At 44.0% G+C, this 18,515-nt stretch overlaps 1 long non-coding RNA gene across 2 annotated transcripts; it reads right to left on the bottom strand.

The window, feature by feature from the left end:
• Nucleotides 1–6,085: 6,085 nt before the first annotated feature.
• LOC135971390 (uncharacterized) lies at nt 6,086–12,177 on the bottom strand. Of its 2 annotated transcripts, XR_012414575.1 has the most exons (4): nt 11,981–12,177; nt 7,752–7,878; nt 7,413–7,556; nt 6,086–7,075 (listed from the first exon to the last, which is right to left on the bottom strand). It is a non-coding gene; the product is annotated as an uncharacterized lncRNA (long non-coding RNA). The 2 variants fall into 2 exon arrangements; XR_012414576.1 differs by lacking the exon at nt 7,752–7,878.
• Between the last annotated feature and the right edge of the window lie 6,338 nt (nt 12,178–18,515).

Below are 18,515 nucleotides of genomic sequence, written 5' to 3'. Positions count from 1 at the left end.
GGATCTCAGCTCACTGCAAGCTCCGCCTCCCGGGTTTACGCCATTCTCCTGCCTCAGCCTCCCGAGTAGCTGGGACTACAGGCGCCCGCCACGTCGCCCGGCTAGTTTTTTTTTTTTTTGTATTTTTAGTAGAGACGGGGTTTCACCATATTAGCCAGGATGGTCTCGATCTCCTGACCTCGTGATCCACCCGTCTTTTTTTTTAAGACAGAGTCTCACTCTGTAGCCCAGGCCAGAGTGCAAAGGTGCAATCTCGGCTCACTGCAACCCCTGCCTCCTGGGTTCAAGAGATTCTCCTGCCTCAGCCTCTTGAGTAGCTGGGATTACAGGCACATGCCACCATGCCCAGTTAATTTTTGTATTTTTAGTAGAGACAGGATTTCACCATGTTGGTCAGGCTAGTCTCAAACTCCTGACCTCCTGATCCGCCCACGTCAACCTCCCAAAGTGCTGGGATTACAGGCGTGAGCAACTGCGCCGAGCCCATTGTAATGGGTTCTATTTTGATTAACAAAGATGTGTTGCAGCCTAGTTATAAAAATTTAAAATTCATGGTCCAAAACCACAATTACTTTTGCACCAACCTAATCATATAAGAATTAAAAGAGGCCTTTATATTAGAGAGCCCATGGATGATAAAATAATAAATATTACAATCTCCATAACCCACAAACTTGTTAACTTAGACCAACTGGATGAATTAAAAGACACAATCTATTAATACTAAAACACAGGAGAAACAGGTAATCTAAATATATTCATATCTATTAATAAAATGGAATCAATACCTAATAACCTTACAGAAAACTTATATATTCCAAAAATCTGACATATTGTCATGTTATTCTAACTGGTGGGATTCGGGGATTTCCATTTTGATAAGAACAAGGATAAGTCACACACACTTAATTTTAGTGCTCGTTGGTCAGGGAACCTATGTCCACTATAGGATACTGCAGAGTGATGCGTTATGGAGAATTTAGGCAAGATAATATGATTCTCAGAGTTAAAGGAACACAACCTGTTTTATGTACGGTAATTCCTCATAATATCATAAGGGACACCATATTTAAACTTTGGGGTATCCCCAGGTATAATTCTTATTGGAGCCACATGTGAATTTCAGACATGGAGGCTTCCCAACTTCAGTGGCTTTCAACAAATGTGGAAGTTAATTCACAACCCATTTTGTGGAGGCATAAAATTCAATGAGCACTCATTTAACCTTTTATTTTAAATATTATTTTTGTAAACTTTGCATTTCCAATTAGGTGAAATTTTAAACCTGTTTCAGTTCTTATCCACTTCCCCCCCCCCAAGACAGAGTCTTGCCCTGTCACCCAGGCTGGAGTGAAGTGGCATGGTCTCGACTCACTGCAACCTCCGCCTCCCAGGTTCGAGCAATTCTCCTGCCTCAGCCTCCCAAGTAGCTGGGATTACAGGTGCCCACCACCACGCCCGGCTAATTTTTGTATTTTTAGTAGAGATGTGGCTTCCCCATGTTGGTCAGGCTGGTCTTGAACTCCTGACCTTGTGATCTGCCCACCTCGGCCTCCCAAAGTGCTCGGATTACAGGCCTGAGCCACCGTGCCCGGCCTCTCCACTCTTTTTAGGCGGAGGGAAGTAAGGGTTGCTTTAAGTTAGGAGGGACTCCCATGTATCCAACCCATTTGTGTAAATTTCTTCCTTCAGAGTTCTTCAAATCAGCATCACCATTGTTAAAGGCCTCCCACATGGTAACAATTGTGCTACAGGGTTTTACAAACATGAAGTTTATGTTTGGCTGAATGAACCTCCTTGCTGTGGCACAAGGGGGCCATAGGTGTTTTCACCAATTATGAAGTGGGTTCACTGTGCAATGGCTACCAACTTTTCTGAGTACAATGAGACCAAACACATTCATACATAAATTCCATGAAGTGAATGTATTACTTACAAATAGCAAACAAAAGACAACAGAAGTCTAGGATTCAATATGAACCGCTACCACAAGATTAGGAAGGCTGCCCAGAGCAGATGGATGGAGTTTTGACTGTAAATACTTCACTTGCACTACAACTGAGGGACCCCAGAAAGCAGCCCACCTTGGGTTTTCTCCCAGGATGTGGTTTGCTGGACACAAGCGTTAAAGGCCATTCTGTTTCGAGCAGGGACTATAACAGAGCCTGGGCTGTTCTGACCAATGTCACCTGATTATCAGGATATTGCCTTCCCAGCATATCATACCGTTATCTTGAGAACTATCAGTAAGAAAGGGAGGAAAATGGCCCTGCACCCTTAAAATTGAAGGATCAGGATATTTGTTGTGACAGAGGCACAGACAGTAGCGACAGAGTGTTCTTGTGAGCCATCTACTAGTTCTCTTGACCGGAGCGTGGCACCTGACTGCTTTTCTCTATCCTTTCAATGGAAAGTGTCTCAGAATATTTTGAGTTTCTACATCTAGAGTTGCGGCACATGATCACTGGCAGTGTAGACTCTCTGCATGGCTAAAGGAAAGAGTTCAGGAGCCCATCAACCCACATTGGAGGAGACCACCTAATCCTCCAGAGAGTGCCACTCCATCTTCCTGGGGTTAGCTCCACATGCAGTAAAGGCATTATGTCTAAGGCCGGCAAGACTTGCAGTCCGAAGATTCGACTTTTGACATGCTGATAAGCAGCAGTGATAAGGAAAGCCCACACACTGGCTAGGAATTTTTCAATGAAAGCAGCTGAGACGCTTCTTCATATGCTTCAGTAGGGGCTAATATCAAACTCTTTCTTCCCATTTTCTTTACTCATCAGTGCCTGAACCATGAGGCACCACAGATGTACACCTCATCAGGAGGGTGTATGGGACAGCAGCAAGGGGAGCAGCAGCACAAGAAACAAACAAGGCCACTACTTCTGCCTACATAATAACTATTGTCTTGGAGTGTACAATAATTAATAATGTTCACGTGGCTGCCCTGAGCATACAGAGATGGTGACCAGAGTAGATGCAGGGACTACACAGATACAGGCTGATTCTTGCTAATTAGGACTTAAGTGTTGACTTATGCGCTGTGTTTTTGTGCATTAATAAGCCAGGGCCTCAAAACTGCCTGCTAAGCACAGGCCAAATGTCATGCTGAGGTGCAATTAAACATTCATGTCTAGGAGATGACAGCATTTTAGTATGGGAGAAGATGACAACACCTGAAGACCACAAAACACTGTGCAGACCAAACGGAAGGCCCATCGTCAGCTCACGGTTCTGACCCAGGTGACTGCTGATGTGTTACGGAACCGTCAGCCGACAGCAGGTAGGTCAAGTTGAGCAGGTGTCCTGCATGAGGGCTGGTCCATTCCATTTGTGTTGCCAATTGTTTCAATAGCGTCTCATGCACCCCACTAGAGAGGAAGGAATTAGTACCCTACTTTTACTGGCACCGTTAAATACATAACCGCATAACATCTATTACTAAACAGACAAGCCAGACATCAGTTATTAATTACATATAAGAGGATGGTGTAAGCTCCCACAGGCCCAAACAGGGATTAACTTGGGAGCAGAGTGCTATAGCATTAAAAAAGTGAGGATGCTTTTTTTTTTTTTTTTTCTGGAGACAGAATCTCGCTCTGTCACCCTTGCTGGAGTGCAGTGGTGTGATCTCGGCTCACTGGAAACTCCGTCTCCCAGGTTCATGCCATTGTCCTGCCTCAGCCTCCCTAGAAGCTGGGACTACAGGCCACCACCACCACGCCCAGCTAATTTTTTTGTATGTTTAGTAGAGATGGATGGGGTTTCACCGTGTTAGCCAGGATGGTCTCGATCTCCTGACCTCATGATCCGCCCGCTTCAGCCTCCCTAAGTGCTGGGATTACAGGCGTGAGCCACTGTGCCCAGTCGAGGATGTTCCTTTGTTCCTACAGGAGTATGTGATTGGTTTGCCTGTTGGCTGGTAGGGAACTGAATCATGTGACACTGACTGGTAAGGACTGCAATACTGTAAAACACAATATATAAACTATAATACCATAATGGTGTAATACTATCTACTACAACACCAAAGGCATCGATGAAAAGCCCAATGCTATCATATGTGACTGACAGACTAAATGCTTCCTCCCTCAGATTGGTTACAACATATTGTCCTATCACAGTTTTCTCTCCTTCATTCAAAGCGAACGATCCAAGTAACAGACAGAAATAATAAAGAATGAAGGGCAACAAAGGCAAAGAACTCATGAGATGATACTCTATGGTAAACTTTATGTACTTAGGAATTAATACTAACTCATTATTAGCAAAGAATAAACATCTTTACATCAAGAGTAGTTTTTCCTTTAATAAAAAAAAGGTGGAATGTGTATAATGGACAAGGGATAATAAAAATTTGCCATATGAGGCTAGTAAGACAATCCTAACAATTCACAATCATTATTCACTGGTCCATTAATCACAGGACAATACACACAAATGAAACTTACCTGGCCAGGCACAGTGGCTCATGCCTGTAATCCCAGCACTTTGGGAGGCCGAGGCGGGCAAATCATGAGGTCAGGAGTTCAAGATCAGCCTAGCCCACGTGGCGAAACCGTCTCTACTAAAAATACAAAGAATTAGCTGGACGTAGTGGCGGGCACCTGTAGTCCCAGCTACTCGGGAGGCTGAGGCAGGAGAATCGCTTAAACCCTGGAGGCGGAGGTTGCAGTGAGCCGAGATTGCACCACTGCACTCCAGCCCGGGCAAGAGTGAGACTCCATCTCAAAAAAAAAAAAAAAAAAAAATGAAATTAAAAAATTAAACTTACCTACATATTAGAAAAACATCAAAATTCAACCATGAATCCAGCACATTATCAAATGAATAGAGAAAAATTCTACCAACAAACTTAAGAAAATACCATTATCTACGAAATTCAAGTATTACTGCTTAAAGAGCATTTACAGAACTCTCACCTCAAGGTTTCCCTGCAAAACAAGGTGAAACGCATACTCAAGACTCTTTAAGAATGAGCCACTGATACAAACAATATACTTGTAACTTGTGTAACATTTCATACATTTTTTTTCAAGCACTGCACGTTAATTAATTTGCATCAGGCCTTCCAAATTAGAAAAGTTTCACTTATAGAACTTCTTTCCAGTGGGAGTTTTCACATGACTTTTCAAGTAAATGTTAAAACTGAAAATATTAATATTCTTGCAGTTTCTAAACTATTAGAGTTATAATCCTGTGTACATTCTTGTATTTACAAGGTCCAGCCAGCTACAGTGTGCATTTTCATGTCCTTGAGTGGCTACAAGAGAAATGAAACATTCCCACATTCTGGACACTCATAGGGTTTTTCTCAGGAATGAGCTGATGTCTTCAAATGGAACTAACACAACTGAAGGCCTTACCACAAATTTAAATTCAAAAGGCTTTTCTCCACTCTGAGTCCTCCCAAATCTTCAAAAACAGGAAAATCTGAAGGCTTGACCACATTTCCTACATTCTTAAGTTTTCTCTGCAGTGTGAGCTCTTTCATGTTTATGAGGGAATGGGAAAGAGTAAATGTTTTACCATATTTCTTACATTCAAGGGGCTTTATTTATTTATTTATTTTTTGAGATGGAGTCTCACTCTGTCGCCAGACTGGAGTGCAGTGGCACAATCTCGGCTCACTGCAACCTCCGCCTCCTGGGTTCAAGTGATTCTCCTGCCTCAGTCTCCTGAGTAGTTGGGATTACAAGCATATGCTACCACACCCAGCTAATTTATTTTTAGTAGAGACGAGGTTTCACCATGTTGGCCAGGATGGTCTCGATCTCCTGACCTCGTGATCGGCATGCACAGGGCTTCCCCCCAACCCCCCTGTGGCTTTTTATGTCCTTGAAAAAGAACTAAGACAACTGAAATGTGCCACCATGCCCAGCTTTTTTTTTTTTTTTTTTTTTTTTTTGAGACGGAGTCTCACTCTGTCACCCAGGCTGGAGTGCAGTGGTGCTCACTGCAAGCTCCGCCTCCCAGGTTCATGCCATTCTCCTGCCTTAGCCTCCTGAGTAGCTGGCGTGAGCCACCGCGCCTCGCATTATTTTATTTTTTGTAGACACAGGGTTTCACCATGTTACCCAGGTTGTTTCACATTGTTTTAATCCAGGCTGGTTATGAATTCCTGGGCTCAAGCAATACACACACCTTGGCCTCCCAAAGTGCTGGGATTATAGGCTGAGTCACTGCACCCAGCCTCTATATCATGACTTATTTCATAGTGAGTAAGGTGACTGGAACCAGTGTAAGCTTTACCGCATCTCTTACATTCATAAGGTTTTTCCCCAGTATGAATTCTTTCATGGAGGTGAAGGCAACTGGGGCGACTGAAGGCTTGGTCACATTGTTTACATTCATAGGGTTTTTCTCCAGTATGAGTACTTCTATGGTTACAATGGGAACTCAAATGACTAAAGGCTTTGCCACATTGTTTACATTCATAGGGTCTCTCTCCAGTATGAATGCTTCCGTGGTAATGAAGGGAAGTGGAACAGCTGAAGGCTTTATCACATTTGGTACATTTATAGGGTCTTTCCCAAGTGTGAGTCCTTTCACGCATCTTAAAAGAACAAGAAAATCTGAATGTTTTCCCACATTCCTTACATTCGTAGGGTTTCTCTCCAGTGTGAGTTCGTTCATGTATTAGACAAGAACCAGAAACAGTGAACGCTTTACCACATTGTTTACATTTATAGGGTTTTTCTCCTGTGTGAGTTCTCTGATGTCTTTCAACTGAATTGAGAAAATAAAAACCTTTCCCACATATCGTACATTTATAACTGGATTTCCACTGTGCATTATCATGTGTCTTCTAACACCTGGAACAGAAATGAAGAATTTCCCACATTGTTCACATTTATATTGCTTCTCTCCATATGGTTTGTATGCTGAGTGAGCTAGGATGTGCCTATTAAGGAGGGAATGACGTACAAAGACTTTTCCACAAATACTGCATTCACATTGTTTTAATCCAGTAGAAATGTTCTCATTCAGATCAAGATTTTGAATTTGGCTGACAACTTGTCCATACTGACTACCTTCTTTGCTTTCACACAGTCTCTGTACCATATGATCTCTGTAAAAAAATGACAAGCACATTATTATTGGTTGGTTTAATAACTTTCTACTTATTAATAGGTCTTGGACTTACACTGCTACCAATACCAGGGAAAATGCATTTTTTTTGTTTTGTTTCGTTTTGCCATGACTGAATTATTTGAAAGTAAATGGGTTACTACTGAAAACACAGATACCACCTGCATGACTATGACCAAAATAGTAACATTCATATACACAATTTTGTAGTACTATTTTCAAGAAAACTGTTTTCCACACACTGACTGCTACACTGAAGTACGTTACATTTTGGATGAAGTTTTTCTAAAAAGAAATAAATTTAAAGTGACTCTTACTTGTTTTGATTGCTTGTTTTTAAGTTCATGACATGCTAAGATTCCTTTAGAGGACTTTATTTCCTCTTCTCAGTGCAAATTATCTTATATCTTTCCCAGGTTTTTCAAAGTGATTTTCAATATTCTGGTCTTTCCATTTGTTTCCTAAAATGCAGACCCACAAAATTATCATGAATTATTACAAACTTTAGAAACATTGCTAGATTTAATGTTCATTGTACACAGTGCCCATGCCTGATTTCTTCACCAAATCATTCCCTTGCCACATTCCAAATCATAAATGGCACTGATGATAGGGAAATACTTCTGTAATTAAGTGAAATATGTTGTCATTCTTACCTACAGAAGCCAGGTTCCTGCAGGTTTCCTGCATCACTTCTCTGTAGAGAATCTTCTGAGAAGAATTTGGCAAAACCCATTTCTCGTGGGTAAAGTTCACAGCCACATCCTCAAAAGCCACGGAGTCCTAGAACATTCCACACGTGTGGATAGAAGGATGGGTGGGACTGACAGCACTGGGAATCTATACTCAATTCCTAAGCTGTTTACATGATTCTAAAATTTCCAAGCATTTATTCTATGACTTGATTGTCACAACTCTTACTCTGTTCACACATACTCCCTCCCACACAGCAGTACTAATGCTACAATTGAACTATTCAAAAAGGCAACAGCAAAGTAGAAACGCCCATCTCATTAGAGAATCCAGGGAGTAAGATGTGCTGCTAGGAGTTACCTTTTAACTTCACTTTGTACATTTCTAGTATCTGTCATAATAAAGTCCTACCTGATGTGCATAAGTGAGTTAATATTATCATTCCCAAGACTACTTATTCTTAAAAATGCCTGCTCACAAAGTTCAATCTTTGTTTGTATTAGTAACTTACATTTTGAAAGGGATTCCACCAACCTAAGTAATAAGAATGACTCACTGCATCTAAATGGCTTATGCAATATATTTGCCAAAACTTTCTGCTGAAGGTCTATTATTTTGTGTCACTGCAGTGGTGCTTAGAGAACCAGACACCAAAACACAGTTTGAACACTAAGTGTTCGATGAGTTTCCCTGGTAGACAATATTTTACAAGTGCTGTTACTTGTTAACTGGGGAGGTGAGCCTATTCCATGTGATTACACCAAGAGACAGTAGGCTTATTAAATGTAATTGAGTAGTAAATAAAACCAATAATTGATATTTAACAATACTAATATAACAATTTTTAAAATTTCTATTGCACAATGTCAACGCAGAAAGGAATAAGAGGAAATATGACACGTTTTTTAAAATGACATTAATGTCACCACTTCCAGATGCTATTCCTATGAAATCACATAAATTCCCAAATCAGGTTTTTTTAGGCAAGAAAAACTACTTTTCCATACGTAGTAAAAATGACAAATGTCTAATGATTTTCAGTCATCTAAGAAGACTGATGGCTTGTCTAACATACTTCTAAGATTTTCAAACGAAAATATTCAGGACAGCACAGTATTAGCAAAGAGATAAGCAAGCAGACCAAGGGCAAAAAAAGTCTTAAAGACCGAGCATTTATATGGAAAGTTGATGAATGATAGAGTAGGCACTGTAGAATAGAAAAAGAAATCACATGCACTTTAAAATATAAGGCAAACCAGGCTGGCATCTACTTGGGAAAATGCATTGCATTCTTCTCTATTCCATGAACCATAATCAACTTATTATATGTTCAAATATGAAAGATAAAACCAGAACACTTTCAAAAGTCACAGGAAGAATTTTTTTTTACGAAAGATTAGGCAGAATTTTTTTTACATAAGAAAAAAGTGATAAAGGAACAGACAAACTGAAACATGTTAAAATTTAGGGAATAAAAAGAAAATAGAGTGTGCCGGGCGTGGTGGCTCACGCCTGTAATCCCAGCACCTTGGGAGGCTGAGGCGGGCGATCACCTGAGGTCAGGAGGTTAAGACCAGCCTGGCCAACATGGCAAAACCCGGTCTTTTTGTTGTTTGTTTTTTTGTTTGTTTGTTTTTTGAGATGGAGTCTTGCACTGTCGCTTGGCCTGGAGTGCAGTGGCAAGATCTTGGCTCACTGCATCCTCCACCTCCCGGGTTCAAGCAATTCTATTGCCTCAGCCTCCCGAGCAGCTGGGATTACAGGTGCCTGCCACCATGCTCAGCTAAATTTTTTGTATTTTTAGTAGAGACAGGGTTTCACCATGTTGGTCAGGCTGCTCTGGAACTCCTGACCTTGTGATCCGCCCACCTTGGCCTCCCATAGTGCTGGGATTACAGGCATGAGCCACCGTGCCAGGCCTAAAACCCCGTGTTTAGTAAAAATACAAAAATTAGCTGGGTGTCGTAGTGGGTGCCTATAATCCCAGTTACTCGGGGGGCTGACACAGGAGAATCACTTGAACCCGGGAGGCGGAGGCTGCAGTAAGCAGAGATGGCGCCATTGCACTCCAGCCGGGCTACAGAGCAAGACAGTGTCTCCAAAAACACAAAAAACAACAACAAAAAAACCCTCAGATATCCAGATAAGAGGATACAGATGTGCCCACTGTCATAAATTCCTCACCATGCTACAAGAGGGGAACTGACATTTTGGTGAAACTTTGTAACTCATCAATTTATCTATCACACTTCTATTTCACCAGTAGCATTTACAAAGCTAAGTCCTACAATTCCATTTGAAATTACCCTTAAAAAGAACAGACCTTTAAAACTTACTACACTCACTCTGGGGAAGAAATAAATACGGATTTTTAGCAAATAAAATACATCAGTTTACCTTGCCTCTTTGGAAATAGTATTTTTATCTTTCAAGCTGTACTGACAAAATGTATCTTACAATGAAAAACTGAAACTCAAATAAGCGGACAAGCCGTTTCAAGGTAACAAACTCAGGGAGAGGCAGTGCTGACTCCAACACAGACCTTTCTAAGTGTCACGGCAGGCCATTCTATCCCTAGGGACACCCATCCTGTTCAGTACAGTACTCAGTGACCACCTAGGAGGCACTGGCACTGCTCTTTGTCCTCCTATGTGCCTGAAGTGCATTTTAATATTCAGGTTCTTGCACATCCTCTCTGGGGTGGGTTTTCCTTTGGGACAGTCTTTCTCTCTTCATAAGTCTGAGACAATCTAGAGAGCAGAAATCATTTCTGCCTTTTCCTCTCAATATCAGCATCCCATTGGCAGACCATCAATGTGTCTCCAAGGAATAAAAACTCGGACTGGAGAAACAATTTTAATGACCTAACTTGTATTGTCCATTAATTTTAATGTCCTAAAATTTTAATGACCCTAAGGGGTCACCATTTTAGATGAAACTATACCAGGAGATTTCTCTAAGGCTAAGAGCATCCAGCTGCTCCCCTGTGAGACTCTACCAACTACCTCAGGCTGTCCTTGGAGATGACATGACCCAGGGGCTGATACTCACTAGACCCTCCAATAGACATGGCCACTGTGGGTATCCTGGGTCATCCCCAGACAGTTCTAAAACGCCAGGACAAGGAAAAGACAGGAGGGTGGCTGAGGACACAACACCCTGTAAAGTTTTCACGGGGGGACCTCAACCTAAAGACATGTTGGTAATATGTACACTTAGGAAAGATGAAAAGAGAGGCACAAAGATTTTTTTTTTTTACAGTAGAGTGTCAGATGATTTATTCTCCGCTTTCCTCTCACGTAAAATGTTTGGAAACAGAAAAATATTTTGGCCAAGGTGGCTCACGCCTGTAATCCCAGCGCTTTAGGAGGCCAAGGGGGGCGATCACTTAAGGTCAGGAGTTCAAAACCACCCTAGCCAACATGGCGAAACCCTGTCTCTCCTGAAAATACAAAAATTAGCTGGACGTGGTGGCGGGCGCCTATAAGCCCAGCCACTTGGGAGGCTGAGGCAGGAGAATTGCTTGAACCCGGGAGTCAAAGGTTGCAGTGAGCTGAGACTGCACCATTGCACTCCAGCCTGGTGACAGAGCAAGACTCGGTCTCAAAAAAAAAAAAAAAAAAAAAAAAAACCATATATATATATATACACACACACACACACATATATATGTATATGTATATATGTATGGTTTGCTTCCTCATTAACCTTATCAAAGCCTCTCATTGACGCCCCTCCTGTGGACCCCAAACCACAAACCATGACTGCGGTACCTGGTTTATGAATCGCTGTTTGCTCAAACATGCCGTTAACGTTTTAACAAAGCCTTAGGTTAATTTTAGGGGGAGAAAGGTGGGACTGGAAGCTCCATGAACCACAGCTCCTCCCACGCTGGAACCATGCACACCGAGTCTGGGCTCTCCCGGATCACCCTCCCGTGGTCACCGCACTACCTGGGTGGGGGTGGCGCGGGGTTCCCGAAGAGGGCTCCGGCCGGCGGAAGTGGCGCCCACAGGTGCAGACAGGACGCAGGGGTCCCGCTGCCCGCCCCGCCCGGCCCTGCACAGAAGGGGACTGAGGCCCGGCTGCGCCGCGGCGGCTGCGTCCGCAGGTTCCGCAACCCATGGCTGGTTCCAGCAGGTTTCAACCAGCCCTCTTCCCCACTTAGGGAAGCCAGGCGCAGTCCACTCACCATTCCTCGGCTTCCCGGGTGTCCTGGCGTCAGCTAGGGATGTGCCAATACCCGCAGGTCACAGGGTGGCAGAGGCTGCTGCAGAGCCACCTGGGCCTCCCAGAGCCAAGAAATAGCAGCGGAGACTAACAGAAAAAAGCCTACTGTGGCGAAGGCGAGACAAAGCGCCCGCCAGCCAGATCCCGGAAGCCGCCCTCTCCTTTCCGGCAGGGCGCCTGATTGAAGGGTCCCCACCCCAGCGCCCCTGATTGTATGGGGCTTCAGGCCCCGCCCCCTCAGGCCCTGAGTGACAGGAGATTGGGATCTCACCTGAGGCTGGATGAGGCCAGAATGACCTTTTTGGCCTAGCGGTTTCTAGCGGGTGCGTCCTTCCTGCGCTGGGATCTGACCCTGCAAGGAGGACATTCACATTTAACCTTGTATACAAGGTTATAGCTATTTGTGCATAATATATATATAAAATTGCAAGCAATATAATGACAATTCTGTAACTGTCCAGTGGGTTCACCTTGCCCACTACCTAGACAGAGCCGATTTCTCAAGACGGGGGAATAGCAATAGAGAAAGAGTAATTCACGCAGTCGGCTGTGCGAGAGACCGGAGTATTTTATTTTATTTTATTTTATTTTATTTTATTTTATTTTTATTTTATTTTTCTGAAACAGAGTCTTGCTCTGTCGCCCAGGCTGGAGTGCAGTCTGGGAGTTTTATGATTATTCAAATCAGTCTCCCTGAGCATTTGGAGATAAGAGTATTTAGAAAGTTTATTTTACCAGGGTTGGGGATGCTTGTGCATGACACAGCATCAGGATGTCCTGATGACAGTTGCCCAAGGTGGTCAGAGCACAACTTGGTTTTGTTGGCGATAAATGCTCCGTGCGGCAAAGTGAAACCAGCACTCAAGCGAAAGTTTTCTCAATCTCAAGAGCACACGGAACAAAGGAAAGCAGGGGTTTTTATTCCTAACGCAATCCCTACCTCTGGCATGGGCTGGGCCAGACCTCAAGATCAAAACTGACCCGGTTGGCTATTTGTGAATATTTTCCCAAATAAGGAAGGGGGAGGGGAATGTGAGTTACAACGGTGGGACGTGTGGTTTCGAAGGGAGAAATGGGTGCAGAGCAGGTAACCAAGGGAACAGATGTGAGTTATTAATTAGAACTGACGGGAAGGTTGTTTACAGTAACTAAGGGCAAGGAGGCATGGAGAACAAGAAATTTGAGTTCCAGAACAAAAAACAAGAACGTTGACATGCCAAACCTTGGAAGAGAAACTGGCTGTATCTGACAGTTTTATACATTTTAGGGAGACAGGAGACACCAATCAACATATGTAAGATAAACACTGGTTTGATCCTGTACAACCTGAAGCAAAAGTGGGTCAACTGGAAGCCAAGAGGGGGCTTCCAGGTCACAGGTAGGTGAGAGAGGAAGGGTTGCATTCTTCTGAGTTTCTGATGAGCCTTTCCAAAGGAGGCAATAAGTTATGCATTCTTCTCAGTGAGCAGGGGATGAATTTGAATAGAATGGGAGGCAGGTTTGCCCTAAGCAGTTCCCAGATTGACTTTTCCCTTTATCTTAGTGATTTGGGGGGCCCAAAATATTTTCCTTTCCAATTTCCCGCTTTTGTTTTAAAAATATTTTGGAGAAAGCATTTTAGAAGAAAATCAGTCACTGGTGCCAGGTTTTGTCTGATTTCTCATGGAGTAGCTGGGATTACAGGCACGCGACACCACACCTGGCTAATTTTTTTTTTCTTTTTTTTTTCTGGTAGAAACGGGGGTCTCCCTCGGTTGCCCAGGCTGGTCTCTGGTGCCCAAGGCAGGGCTCCCCGTAATCTCTACAAATAATCCAGTGAAGGAACACCAGAGCATGGAAAGCGGAGGACGATCGACAAAGGACTCCCGAGTAGGTTTTCACTTCAAGCTCTAGGGTAAGTAGGGCGCTCGGAGAATTCCAGGGAAACCTCAGGAAAATATGGGTCAGGCTGAGAGTAAGTTCGCTAATTACTTAAGCCTTGTACTGCAGTTACTGCCCCGTGGAGGGGTAATTGTGAGTACCCAAAATCTCACATCTTTGTTCCATCTGGTAGACAAATATTCTCCTTGGTTCCCGGAATATGGAACCATGAATGGAAAAGATTGGGACAAGGTCGGATCAGACTTAAAACAAGCACAACAAGAGGGCCACCATATTCCCGTCTCTGCTTGGTCTGTGTGGTCAGCAATTAAAACAGCACTGGAGCCCTTCCACACTGAGGAGGAGAAGGAGGAGTTTCAGGATGACATAGGAAAGTTGAATAATCAGGAGTCTAATTATCAGCAAAGTGAACCATGACAGTCTAATTTTTAAAAAGGGCGAGAAACGGGAAGGTATGTACGCTAATCTCCAAAAATTTATAAAAGAAACAGTGCCGCCTATTGTGCCTTTAGGGGAAGGTCTGGAATAGCCACCTCCAGGCCAGCCTTAGGAATTTTTGGAAGGGGAGCCTGAGGCGCGCCTTGCAGCTCCCATTGTTGCAGGCCTGGCCAGTAACTAGGTCTAAGGAAAGCTTCAGGCTTATCCAACAACCAATTACGATGAGGGAATGATCCAGGCTTGCCCACCTATTAATTATGGAGAGGAATACTGCCAGCCGGTCCAAATACAAATTATGGCACAGGGACAATCCAGGCATCCATTCGCCAGGCACAAGAAATGGGGGTTTTGAATGCTTGGCAGTTTCTGGTAATTATTTCGCCAGCTGAGGAACCCAGAGAACTTGCTCAAGCAGGCTGGGAGCCATTTCCTTTTAAAATATTGAAAGACTTAAAGCAAGCAATTGGACAAGATGGGCCAAATTCTCCTTATGTTCGTTCCTTGTTACAATGTGTGGCTTATAACAGACATTGAATACCTATGGATTGGGAGGCATTAGCCCGATCCACCCTGTCCCCCTCTGAATTTCTCCAATTTAAAACCTGGTGGAGGGATGAAGCAACAAATCAGGCACGCAGAAATGCTCAAGCCCAACGTCCCGTTAATATCTCATCTGATCAATTGCTTGGAATCGGAGACGCATGGGGTACTCTAAATCAACAGATGGTAATGGGTGATGTGGCTGTTGCTCAGCTCAGAACTATATGCCTAAGAGCCTGGGAAAAAATTCACGACCCTGCTACTGCTTATCCTTCTTTTAACACAGTTCTACAGCGTCCGAGGGAGCCTTCTCCAGATTCTATCGCCCGTTTGCAGGATGCGGCTCAAAAGGCTATTTCCGATTCTCATGCCAAGAAAGTGATCCTTCAGCTGCTTGCTCATGAAAGTGTTAATACAGAATGTCAGGCAGCAATTAGACCTATTAAGGGAAAGGCAGATCTAAATGAGGAAAAAACTTTAAGTGAATACATTAAAGCCTACGATGGCATTGGGGGGCACTTATATAAGGCCAGCCTCCTTATATAAGGCCAGGGGGAGAGAGGGGGATGCTATTACTCCCCATATCACCGCGGGTGCCTCACTCCCCTGCGATGTGGATCCTAACAGCGAGGGGGAGAGAGGGGCTTACTATTACTTCCCATTAGGATGCGGATCGTAATAATTACCCACCCCCCGCAATGTATGTCCATTATTAGCAGTCTCTTTTGTTCAGGATATTAGGAACAATTTCACAGGTGGTGTGTACACAGCCTGCGATAGGAGAACGAATACCAGCCTCTACACCTCCGGATATTAGGAACCGTATCACACAATGGATGTACACTTTTTGGGAGATTTGGGGTAATGTCCTGTGTTTCCCTGAATATTCGGAGACATATCACAGGGCGGCTGCACACCCACTACTCTCTTGGCAGGAACATCATACTTTACCTACTGGAAATTAGGAGCAATATCACAGACTGAGTGTCAAGCCACTGTCATATTGGAAGTAATATCATGCTCTCCCCCACAAGTTAGGAGAAACAATATCACAAGGGGGTGTGTACCTTCTTTGGTAGTGGGAGTAGTATCATCATCTCTTCCTTTAGATGACAGGAGCAATATCACAGGGTGGGTGTACACCCTGTGTATTTATGGAAGCAATGTCATTCTCTCTTCTTCTAGGTTTTACGATTCATATCACAGGCCAGGTGTACACCCTTTGTTATATTGGATGGAATCCCATCCTCTTTCAATCTGTGTCTTTAGAACAATATCCCATGGGGACTGTACATCTCTTCAATATTGGTAGTAAGGCCATCTTCTCCTTTCCTGGATATCAGAAACAATATCACAGGAGGCGTGTACATCCCTTGCAATATTGGTAGTAATATCACCTCTCCCCTGTGGTTATTAAGGACAAAATCCCAGGGTGGCTCTACGGTTAATATTTTATTGGGAGTAATATCATCCATTCACCCCTTGGATGTCAGGAACGGTATCACAGAAGAGGTGTCCACCCGCTTCGATATTGTCAGCCATGTCATCTTCTTCCCGTCTGGATATTAGGAACGATACCCCGGGTTTGGGGACAGTGTACACCCAGTGCGATATCGAAAGTAAAATCAGCCTCTTTCCCGCTGGATATTAGGAACCATATCACAGGTGTGTGTGCCCCTTCTGGGATACTGGGAGTACTATCAGCCTCCACCCCGCTGCATATTAGGAACAATATATGGGGGGCAGGGTGGTTACACCCCCTGTGATATTGAGAGCAATATTCTTCTCTTTCCCCTGTACATTAAGAACTACATCACAGGGGTCTGTACACCTTCTGTGATATTGGGATTAATGTTTTCCTCTCCCCCACTGAATGTCAAAAACAATATCACAGAAGGGTGTACAGCCCCTGCGATATGGCCAGTAATATCATCGTCTCTACCTTTGGATACTCGCAACAACACCACACCACAGAGGGTGTGTACACTCCCCTGCAATATTGGGCATAATGTTATCATCTCTTCCCCTGGATATTAGGAACCATATCCCTGGTGGTGGGAGGTGGAGTACATTAAGAACAATTTCACGGGGTGGGTGTACACCCCCTGCGATATTCGGTGTAGTATCATCCTCTCTTCCCTAGCATATAAAGAAGAGTATCACAGGAGGGGTGTACAGCCACAGTCCCTGCGTTATTGAGAGTAATAACATCTTCTCCCCTTCTCGATATAAGGAACAATATCCCAGAGTGGGTGTACATCCCCTGCGATATTGGGCATATTGTCATTGTCTCCCAACGTGGATATTGGGCCTAGTGTCACAGGGGGGTGTACACCTTCTTCGGTATTGGGAGTAATATCATCCTCTCCCGTCAGGATTGTAGGCAAAATATCGAAGGGGTTTTACAACTCGTGCGATATGGGCAGTAATATCATCCTCTCCCCACCTAGATGTTAGGAACTATATCACAGGCGGCGGTACACTTCTTGCGATATTGGGAGTCATATCATCCTCTCCCATCATGGATATTAAGAACAACATTACAAAGGAGGTGCACACCACCTGTGATATGGAGAGTAATATTATGCTCTCCCCTTCGGGATATTAGGAACAATATCGCAGGAGGTGTGCACAACCCCTACGATGTTGGAAGTAATATCATCCTCTCCCCTTGAATATAAGAAACAATATCACAGGAGGAGGTACACCCCCTGTGATACTGTCAGTCATATAATTTTCTCTCCCTCTGGATATTCGGAACAATATCACAGTGGGTGTGTACACCCCCTGCGATATTGCCACTAGTATCATCGTCTCCCTCCTAGGATATAGGGAACAATATCACAAGGGGGTGTCCACCCCCTGCGATATTGGGGATAATATCCTTCTCTCCCCCACTGGCTATTAGGAACAATGTCACAGAAGGGGTGTTCACCACCTGCTCTATTGGGAGTGATATCGTCCTCTCCATCCATGGATATTAGGAACAATATCACTATGGAGTGTACACCTGCAATATTGAGACTAACTGAAAATGAAGGGCATGGTAAGCTGAGATAGAGATATCCCTTCTTTCCCAACACGCCACCCCTGAAAAATCAGGGTAGGCAGCCCTCTGTTAGAGCTCTCTTGCTCCAGAAGAGAACTCACAGCCACTTTGAAGTGAACCCCACCCATGAGAGGCCAGGGCCCTCAAAGGATTTACCCAGGGAGACTCTGCATTGAGGGGAGGGTGGGAACAGCCCCACTCGCCAGCAGCTGTTGGCAGCAGTGAACTTGAGCCCCCAAGATGCTGCCCAGGAGTGGAAGAAACCTGACTTGGAATAGCCCCGGATGTAGCGCTGAGCCTGAGCACTGACCTGCCTGCCCGGGAAGCTTGGTGACGATTCCTGTGTCTGTGCTTGGCATAGAGTGAGTGGAGCTGCCACCTTCAAACTGCATAGGGGGGCCACTTCCACAGGCCTGGTTCTTGCTGCATGGGAGAGCACTGTCCCCACCTCAGAGGCAACTAAAAGCTTCTCATTAAAACAAATGTAGTTGAGCCCCAAAGTTCCAGGAAATAAGATGACTCCAGGAGAAGTTGATTGTTAGGGTGTCTAACTCAACCCTATACTCTTGTTTGGCTAAGGAAGGAACTT

This window comes from Macaca fascicularis, chromosome 6, assembly GCF_037993035.2.
Source record: "Macaca fascicularis isolate 582-1 chromosome 6, T2T-MFA8v1.1".
Classification (NCBI taxonomy): domain Eukaryota; kingdom Metazoa; phylum Chordata; class Mammalia; order Primates; family Cercopithecidae; genus Macaca; species Macaca fascicularis.
Note: the sequence above shows the minus strand (reverse complement) of the source record. Positions and strands in the feature narration are given on the sequence as shown.